We start from the raw sequence: 10,716 nt of genomic DNA on the forward strand, positions 1-10,716 counted from the left end.
TTTGTCAACTCCCTCATCCATATCTAAATTCAATTAATTGACCTTTCAGGGGGAAAATAGTCCAAGCTATCCTATTGTTGTCACCCCATGCACTCTCTCTCCCTCTCTCCTTTTCTCCCTATCTCTCCCTCTCCCTCTCCAATGCCTACAGCTGATTTCATTATACACATTCAGCATACCGCAAACAAAGGCAGTGAGGGAGGTCTATCTTCTATAACTGTTGAAGATGACATTAGTATTGTTTTGGAACCAGATGTGATTTCGATTGACAGCAGTAGTCTGACATGACAGTGCACCCTATGGTATAAAAAGGAACTACACTTTCAAATACATGTTCTGTATTGGACCAGAAGGTTTTCCCTGACCATGTGACCATAGCTTGAGAAGGTAGTCTCAACCTATTGGAGATAATAAAGACCCACAGCAAAAAGATCTGTAATTTCTTCTATTTATAGGGCATTATATAATTGTGCTTCATAATGCATTATACAACCTGGCCAGATGACTTTATGGGTATAGTTTTACTAGATGTTTATGAGCAGTTATAAACTCCCATCTTTCATAATTATGCATAGCTTATAAATCATTATGAATAAAATGATAATGCACAGGAAGTGTGCAAGTGTATTCTTTGAAATGAAACACATTTTTCTTTTACCACATCCCTTGCCTCCACACTTGGTCAGACTTGGTCTAAAATGGGAATCATTACGTGGGAGGTCTCTTTATCCTGTGACAGACAAGTTGCTGCCTCCAAATCCATTAAGCAGAAAGCCCTGTTAAGACCTTTGGTTTGCAGAGAGGCCCAGTTTCCCTGTGTCTTTCTGGGATAGGAACACTTCACGTTCTACAAATCCTGTCTGAAGATTAAAGGACGGCACTTTAGGGATGTTTTTTAATAGAGCCAGCACTATTGTCATCCTCTACCATTATGAAGGACAGCCATTAAAGGAGACAGTCATCTTGTTTTTGCAGTTGCATGATGTAATGCAGGACACAGATATGAAGGTGAAGTCAAATCAAAAAACACATTTTATTTGTCACATGCTTCGTAGACACAGGTTTAGACTAACAGTGAAATGCTTACTTTTACCGGTCCTCTTTCAACAACTCAGAGTTAAAGAAGATAATTATACATATTTTTTTATTGAAATAGTTTCACAAGGAATAAATACACAGTGAATAATGAATAACGATGACGAGTAAAAATCAAAAATACTGGGGAGTAGCAGTACCGAGTCGATGTGCATGGTGCGAGGTCATTGAGGTAGCTATGTACATATAGGTAGGGTTAAAGTGACTAGGCAACAGGATAGATAGTAGACAGTAGCAGCAGTGGGTAGCCATTTGATTGGCTATTTAGCAGCCTTGTTAAGCAGTCTAATGGCTGGGGGTAGATTGCTATTCAGGGTCCTATTGATTCCAGACTTGGTGCACTGGTACCGCTTGCCATGCGGTAGCATAGAGAGAAAAGTCTATGGCTTGGGTGGCTGTAGTGTTTGACAATTTTTGGGGAGTGTCTCTTACACAGCCTGGTATAGAGGCCCTGGATGGCAGAGAGCTCAGCCCCAGTGATGTACTGGGTCATACTCTGTTGCGCCTTGCGGTCGGGTGCCTTGCAGTTGCCGTACCAGGCGGTGATGCAGCCAGTCAAGATGCTCTCAATGGTGCAGCTGTATAACTTCTTGAGGATCTGAGGGCCCATGACAAATCTTTTCAGCCTCCTGAGGGGGAAGAGACGTCGTTGGGCCTCCTTCACAACTGTGTTGGTGTGTGGGGACCATGCTACCATCAGATTTGAAAAACAAAACAGGTAAAAATACACCTTATGGAACAACGGGGACTGTGAAGAGACACACACACAGGTACAGACACAAGCACACGCACACAAGCGCTAGCACACGCACTCTACACACATGTACAGTACATTGTAATATTGCTGTATGGTGTGTGGGTATTATACATGTTGTATTGTAGATATGTACAGTAGTGGTGTAATAATGTTATATGATGTTCTGTTTTATGTTTTGTTTGATATGTCATGTAAGTGTTATAATGTGTTTGGACCCCAGGAAGAGTAGCTGCCTTGGCAAAACGGAGAATACCATCGTGTTTGTGAGAGTCTCATCTTTTCAAACCGTTTGGATGCTACAGATATTTTCGTGAGAAGACCGATTTTCAGGATGTCTCATGGTCTGACATTTTTATTATGTTACTTAGATTGACGCATAGGTCCGTCAATAGACTCTTAAGGATTTAATTAAGTGCATTAAAACCGTCACAACCCGCAAGCTGTTCCTTTCTGTGGATGTTTTATTTAGATATTGATACAAAACCATGCCATTGCTTAAAATTCACTGTTATTACATTATCTGCAAATGACAGAATTGGAGCCTTCTGTCGGTTCATTCTCATCTGTCTTTATTGTAAACCTCTCTCTATGACATACAAACTTTGCTCTGATAGAATTATGGTTTTGAGTTTAGTGTTTTGAGAAGGTTCATCTTTAGACTTCCCAAACTGTCCTCTTCGTGCCACAGCTGTAAGGTATCAAGCGGACCTTGGGAAACTTTGAGAATCGTAGTCATTTGCACCAAGCTCAGCACAGATACAACTAGAAAACCCACACACACAGGCATCACATCATCCTTAACCAAACCCCCTGCCCCTTCTTCCCTACCAGCAAAGAAAAAGAGAGACCCTCTTTTTGTGTTGTCTTCGTTGTCATGAGTGGCTTGAGAAAAGGGGACCCTTGATGGCCTCTTGAGGGAACAGAGAGTTGAAATAGCCTGCCGCCTCCCTCCCACCACCACTGTCTATTCATTATTGTGTAACACTGCGGCTGTCTGATATTAACAGAACAGACGTCCAGTGTTCTTCTGACCATGCCTTAGCTTCCTACTTCCTCCTTTATGCTTCAGCACTGTAAAGAGCGCAATTACATTTACAGTCCATGAAATGTTGCATTAACTGCCTTTGTTTGGTTTGGTTAGATTATGTTCTCAAAACTGTGAAAAAATAATATATTATCTTACTGTCCCGTTATTTAAGCATGCCGATGCGTTGACTGGCACTGCTCAACCAGTCAAATTAAAATAAACACACGGCTCGCATACACTGGTGATGCTCTCGAGAAGCATCCTCGTGCACAGAGCTTCACCTGTGAATTCTTCCCCAATGCCCCTGAGACATATGAGACCAATCCTACCGCTACCACCAATTTAACAGGAAAGAGTGAGAGTTGTTACAGGGAATTATACCGTAGCTCGTAGGTGGAGAAGAAAATGCTCTCATAACATGGTGAAAATGGTGGGGTTTTAGATGTTAGAGAAAGATGACATGAATAGGAGTGTGGTGGTGCTCATCTTGGCATTGGAGATGGGGGTTGGGGAAGAAAATACCCTTAGCAGAGGCGTGCATCTGTGTGCAGGCATAAATATTGAACAGGTGGCTTGTGTGGCGGAGGGAACAGCGCTCCGAGGGGTAATTCTATTCCTAAAGACGCCATTCACACTTAATGGATGCCAATTCCCAATGCTAGTCCCTCGCCACTTATCAAATTTACCCTTCATATCCCACAGTGCTTTCCCTCTTGTGTGTTTGTCCAATAGCAGATATCGGCTGTCCCTTTTTGTTACGTTACATCATATCTCATTCCAGAAAGCCAATCTCATTCCAGAAGGCCAGGTTCGCCATCTCCACAAATAGGTTTTCCTTGGGATATCTGATTTTACAACAAGCCAAATGCATAGACCTAAATGTGCTGAGATAGATACAGCATGTTCCCTGTGGAGGTGTTGCACACACGGTTCCAGATGGTGGACAACCTTTTCATTTCGGAATACATTGAGAAGTAGCCTACAACATCACAGATCACTTGAATGGACAATGCCTTTCTAAAGGTCCAATACAGTCCAAATTCTGTTTTCCTGTGTTTTATATCATATTGTTCAACAGCTGTTGAAACAAGCACTTTAAAAACGTGACAAAATTAGAGCAGTAGCTACAGTAGGTTTACACCCAATCCAATACATCCAATCCAAACAGATTTTTATGCAATGATTCTAAAATCTACATTATGAAAATACGTACATTTTCCTACCAGTGGCTGTTTCCACCAAATGGCCTTGTTGTGGATAAAAATCAATGCGTGATGACGTAGTGCACACAACATGTACTTTTTCGCTCAATGTGTTCCAATGTGTTTCCATTCCACTTTCAACTATACCAATAGTTTTGTCACAAAAACTGTGCGTTAAATATCAAATGTGCCTACTCTGGGCCTGGGCCGCTCTAGCCAACAACTCAGGTAGGCTAGTCTACATGCTGAGATTATTAGGGATAAGAGAGAGAATATTTGTCAAACGGCAGTCAAGCATCGATCATCATGTCACCAGAATCAGACCCTCAATATTTATTGGAAAGGAGCATCAAGATCACCAGTGAAGTTCATTATAATTGTTTCAACTGTAGCCTAATAACATCCATTCGTAGTGGGAGGACCACTCCAAGTTTACTTTGATATGATGTCCCCATCTGCTAGCCCCAGCCTGCTAGCCGTGCCTCCAGCTTGCCTAGCTACTCACTGGACCCTATGATCACTCGGCTACACATGCCTCTCTCTAATGTCAATATGCCTTGTCTATTGCTGTTTTGGTTAGTAATTGTGTTATTTTACTGTAGAGTCTCCAGCCCTGCTCAATATGCCTTAGCTGGCCCATTTGATCCACCCCCCGGTGACCGCACCTGGCTTAAATGGTGCCTCTGGAGACAAAACCTCTCTCATCGTCACTCAATGCCTAGGTTTACCTCCACTGTACTCACATCCTACCATACCTTTGTCTGTACATTATGCCTTGAATCTATCCTTCTGCGCCCAGAAACCTGCTCCTTTTACTTTCTGTTCTGAACGCACTAGACAACCAGTTCTTATAGCCTTTAGCCGTACTCTTATCCTACTCCTCATCTGTTTCTCTGGTGATATAGAGGTTAACCCAGGCCCTGCAGCCCCCAGCATCACTCCCAATCCCCAGGCGCTTTCATTTGTTGACTTCTGTAACTGTAAAATCCTTGGTTTCAAGTATGTTAACATTAGAAGCCTCCTCCCTATGTTTGTTTTATCCACTGCTTTAGCACATTCCGCCAACCCAGATGTCCCAGCCGTGTCTGAATCCTGGCTTAGGAAGGCCACCAAAACCCAGAAATTTCCATTCCTAACTATAACATTTTACGACAAGATAGAACTGCAAAAGGGGCGGAGTTGCAATCTACTGCAGAGATAGCCTGTGGAATTCTGTCATACTGTCCAGGTCTGTGTCCAAACAATTCGAGCTTCTACATTTAAAAATCCACCTTTCCAGAAACTAGTCTCTCACCGTTGCCGCTTGTTATAGACCCCTTTCAGCCCCCAGCTGTGCCCTGGACACCATATGTGAATTGATTGCTCCCCATCTATCTTCAGAGTTCGTAGTGTTAGGTGACCTAAACTGGGACATGCTTAACACCCCGGCCGTCCTACAATCTAAGCTAGATGCCATCAATATCACACAAATTATCATGGAACCTACCAGGTACAACCCTAAATCCGTAACCATGGGCACCCTCTTAGATATCATCCTGACCAACTTGCCCTCTAAATACACCTCTGCTGTCTTCAAACAGGATCTCAGCGATCACTGCCTCATTGCCTGTGTGCGTAATGGGTCCGTGGTCAAACGACAAAACGCTCCCTAAAACACTTCAGTGAGCAGGTCTTTCTAATCGACCCGGCCCGGGTATCCTGGAAGAATATTGACCTCATCCTGTCAATAGAGGATGCCTGGTTGCGCTTCAAAAGTGCTTTCCTCTCCATCTTAAATAAGCATGTAGAAAAAAAATTGAACTAAGAACAGATATAGCCCTTGGTTCACCCCAGACATGACTGCCCTTGACAAGCACAAAAACATAATGTGGCATTCTGCATTAGCATCGAATAGCAGAAATTTGATTCCTGTAGCACTAATTCTAAAATGTTTTGGGACACCGTAAAGTCCATGGAGAATAAGAGCACCTCCTCCCAGCTGCCCACTGCACTGAGGATAGGAAACACTGTCACCACCGATAAATCTACAATAACTTCAATATGCAGTTTTCCACGGCTAGCCATGCTTTCCACCTGGCAACCCCTACCCCGGCCAACATCTCAGCACCCCCTGCAGCAACTTGCCAACCCCCCCGCTTCTCCTTCACCCAAACCCAGACAGCTGATGTTCCAAAAGAGCTGCAAAATCTGGATCCCTACAAATCAGCTGGGCTAGACAATCTGGACCCTCTCTTTCTAAAATGATTAGCCAAAATTGTTGCAACCCCTATTATTAGCCCATTCAACCTCTCTTTTGCATCGTCTAAGATCCCCAAAGATTGGAAAGCTGCCGCGGTCATCCCGCTCTTCAAAGGGAGAGACACTCTAGACCCAAACTGTTATAGACCTATATCCATCCTACCCTGACTTTCTAAAATCCTAGAAAGCCAGGTTAAAAAACAGATCACCGACCATTTCGAATCCCACCGTACCTTCTCCACTATACAATCTGATTTCCGAGCTGGTCATGGGTGCACCTCAGCTACGTTCAAGGTTGTAAATGATATCATAAACGCCATCGATAAAAGACAGTACTGTGCAGTTGTCTTCATCGACCTGGCCAAGGCTCTTGACTCTGTCAATCACCACATTCTTATCGGCAGACTCAATAGCCTTGGCTTCTTAAATGACTGCCTCGCCTGGTTCACCAACTACTTCTCAGATTCATTGTGTCAAATCAGAGTTCAGTGTGTCAAATCAGAGGGCCTGTTGTCCGGACCTCTGGCAGTCTGTATGGGGATGCCACAGTGCTCAATTCTCGGGCTGACTCTGTATATATCAATGATGTCGCTCTTGATGCTGGTGATTCTCTGATCCACCTCTATGCAAACGACACCATTCTGTATACATCTGGCCCTTCTTTGAACACTTTGCTAACAAACCTCCAGACGAGCTTCAACGCCATACCACACTCCTTCCGTGCCCTCCAACTGCTTTTAAATGCTAGTGAAACAAAATGCATGCTCTTCAACCGATTGCTGCCCCCACCCTCCCGCCTGACTAGCATCACTACTCTGGACAGTTCTGACCTAGAATATGTGAACAACTACAAATACCTAGGTATCTGGTTAAACAGTAAACTCACCTTCCAGACTCACATTAAGCATCTCCAATCCAAAATTAAATCTAGAATCGGCTTCCTATTTCGCAACAAATCCTCCTTCACTCGTGCCGCCAAACATACCCTCGTAAATCTGACTATCCTACCGATCCTTGACTTTGGCGATGTCATTTACAGAGTAGCCCCCAACACTGTACTCAGCAAAAGGGATGCAGTGCCATCCGTTTTATCACAGTGCCATCCGTTTTATCACCAAAGCCCCATATACTACCCACCACTGCGACCTGTATGCTCTCGTTGGCTGGCCCTCACTACATATCCGTCGCCAAACTCACTGGTCACCATAGCAACACCCACACGGAGCACTCGCTCCAGCAGGTATAGTGCACTGGTCATCCCCAAAGCCAACACTTACTTTGACCGCTTTTCCTTCCAGTTCTCTGCTGCCAATTACTGGAACGAATTGCAAAAATCTGGAGTCTTATATCTCCCTCTCTAACTTCAGAGCATCTTACCAATCATTGTACCTGTACACAGCCAATCTGTAAACAGCACACCCAACTACCTCATCCCCATATTATTACTTACCCTCTTGCACCCCAGTATCTCTACTTGCACATTATCATCTGCACATCTATCACTCCAGTATTAATGCTAAATTGTAATTATTTTGTACCCTACGGCCTATTTATTGCCTACCTCCCTACTCTTCTACATTTGCACACACTGTACATAGATTTTTCAATTTTTCTTATCTTTCGTGTTATTGACAGTACGTTTATTTAAGTGTAACAGTGTGGTTGTTTTTGTCGCACTGCTTTGCTTTATCTTGGCCAGGTCGCAGTTGTAAATGAGAACTTGTTCTCATCTGGCCTGCCTGGTTAAATAAAGGTGAAAAAAATGATGGTCATAATAACAAAATATTTGTGCATAAAGGCGTTTCCACCGCCATTTCCCTCATAACTTCCTGTTTCTATGACAGCTGTCGTGATTTTTTTCATATGCTATGACTTTACTCACATAAAAACTGTGGATGGAAACGTGGTTAGTGTTATTTCCTGATAGTTACTGGTGGAAAATACAATCTACACAGGACCTTCTAATCAGCAGGTTTGCATGGTGATGTGAAAGATGACCCTGCCATTCTATACATAGCTTTGGACCTCATGTCCCCCAAACGCTCATTGCTTCTTTCTTTCAGGGCTATAACTTAAACAGTGTCTGTAGCTTCATAGAACTTCCTGCAGTGACGTGATGTGATGGGTGTGAGGGATCTGATGAGTGTGAGGGATGTGATGGGTGTGAGGATGTGACGGGTGTGACGGATCTGATGGGTGTGAGGGATGTGATGGGTGTGAGGATGTGACGGGTGTGACGGATCTGATGGATGTGAGGGATGTGATGGGTATGAAGGGGTATGACGGGCGTGACAGGATCTGAGGGGTGTAACAGGGTATGAGGAGTATGGTGGGGTGTGGTGGAGTTTGAGGGGTATGATAGGGTATGACGGGCATGACAGGATCTGAGGGGTGTAACAGGGTATGAGGAGTATGGTGGGGTGTGGTGGGGTTTGAGGGGTATGATAGGGTATGACGGGCGTGACAGGATCTGAGGGGTGTAACAGGGTATGAGGAGTATGGTGGGGTGTGGTGGGGTTTGAGGGGTATGATAGGGTGTGATGGGTGTGACAGGGTGGGAGGGGTGTAACAGGGTGTGTGGGGTGTGACAGGGCTTTGAGGGGAGTGACAGAGTGTGAAGGCAAAGCCTTTGCTTCAGAAGCCGGGGGGACTGCCAACAGAAAACAAATCTTTTAATGTGGCAGGTAGCCTAGTGGTTAGAGCGTTGGGCCAATAACCAAAAGGTTGCTACATCGAATCCCTGAGCTGACAAGATAAAAATCTGTCGTCCTGAACAAGGCAGTTCCCACTGTTCCTAAGCCGTCATTGTAAATAAGAATGTATTCTTAACCGACTTGCCAAGTTAAATAAAAATCTGGGTCACTTAGAAATTTCTATAATTTTGAAAGAAAAACAATTTTTTTTTGTCTATTAACATAACATCAAATTGATCAGAAATACAGTGTAGACATTGTTAATGTTGTAAATGACTATTGTAGCTGTAAACAGCTGATTATTCTATGGAATATCTACATAGGCATACAGAGGCCCATTATCAACAACCATCACTCCTGAGTTCCAAAGGCATGTTGTTTTAGCTAATCCAAGTTTATAATTTTAAAAGGCTAATTGATCATTAGAAAACACTTTTGCAATTATGTTAGCACAGCTGAAAACTGTTGTCCTGATTAAAGAAGCAATAAAACTGGCCTTCATTAGACTAGTTGAGTATCTGTAGCATCAGCATTTTGGGGTTCAATTAAAGGCTTAAAATGGCCAGAAACAAAGACATGTCTTCTGAAACTCGTTAGTCTAATCTTGTTCTGAGAATTGAAGGCTATTCCATGCAATAAATTGCCAAGAGCTCCAGAGTTCCTCTATGGAGATGGGAAAACCTTCCAGAAGGACAACCATCTCTGCAGCACTCCACCAGTCCTGCCTTTATGGTAGGACGGACAGACGGAAGCCACTCCTCAGTAAAAGACACATGACAGCCCGCCTGGAGTTTGCCAAAAGGCATTTAAAGACTTTCAGACCATGAGAAACAAGATTCTCTGGTCTAATGAAACCAAGATATAACTCTTTGGAAACCTGGCACCAACCCTACGGGGAAGCATGGTGGTGGCAGTATCATGCTGTAGAGATGTTTTTCAGCAGCAGGGACTGGGAGACTAGTCCATATCGAGGGAAAGACGAACGGCGCAAAGTACAGAGAACCTGCTCCAGAGCGCTCAGGACCTCAGACTGGGGCGAAGGTTCAGCTTCCAACAGGACAGCGACCCTAAGCACACAGCCAAGACAACGCAGGAGTGGCTTCAGGAAAAGTCTCTGAATGTCCTTGAGTGGCCCAGCCAGAGCCCAGACTTGAACCCGTTCAAACATCTCTGGAGAGACCTGAAAATAGCTGTGTAGTGACGCTCCCCATCCAACCTGACAGAGCTTGAGAAGATCTGCAGAGAAAGAATGGGAGAAACTCCCCAAATACAGGTGTGCCAAGCTTGTAGCATCATAACCAACATACCCAGCATATTTATTGAAAATGAAATACAGAAATATCTCATTTACATAAGTTTTCACACCCCTGAGTAAATTCAGTACATGTTAGAATCACCTTTGGCAGCGATTACAGAGTCTTTACGGGAGTATCCGGAAACCATGTATATATCGTAAAACTAACCTTGTACGACAGCATGCCTTTACATTTTGGACAAACATTTTAAGGATATTCAGTTATGAAAACGGGTTGTTTTGCAAATGTTGAACTTATAATATGGCTACTAATACTTGGAAAGCTAAATCAAAGTCCAATTATACAGATTTGACGATATTCTTACAGAAAAATGTAATGTGAATGCGAATGTCTCCCACGATTTGCACAAATGTACCTGGGGACTTCACACTAAAAGTCTTGTAGTTCA

Source organism: Oncorhynchus mykiss, chromosome 14 (assembly GCF_057628025.1).
Source record: "Oncorhynchus mykiss isolate SJ-2025 chromosome 14, ASM5762802v1, whole genome shotgun sequence".
NCBI lineage: Eukaryota > Metazoa > Chordata > Actinopteri > Salmoniformes > Salmonidae > Oncorhynchus > Oncorhynchus mykiss.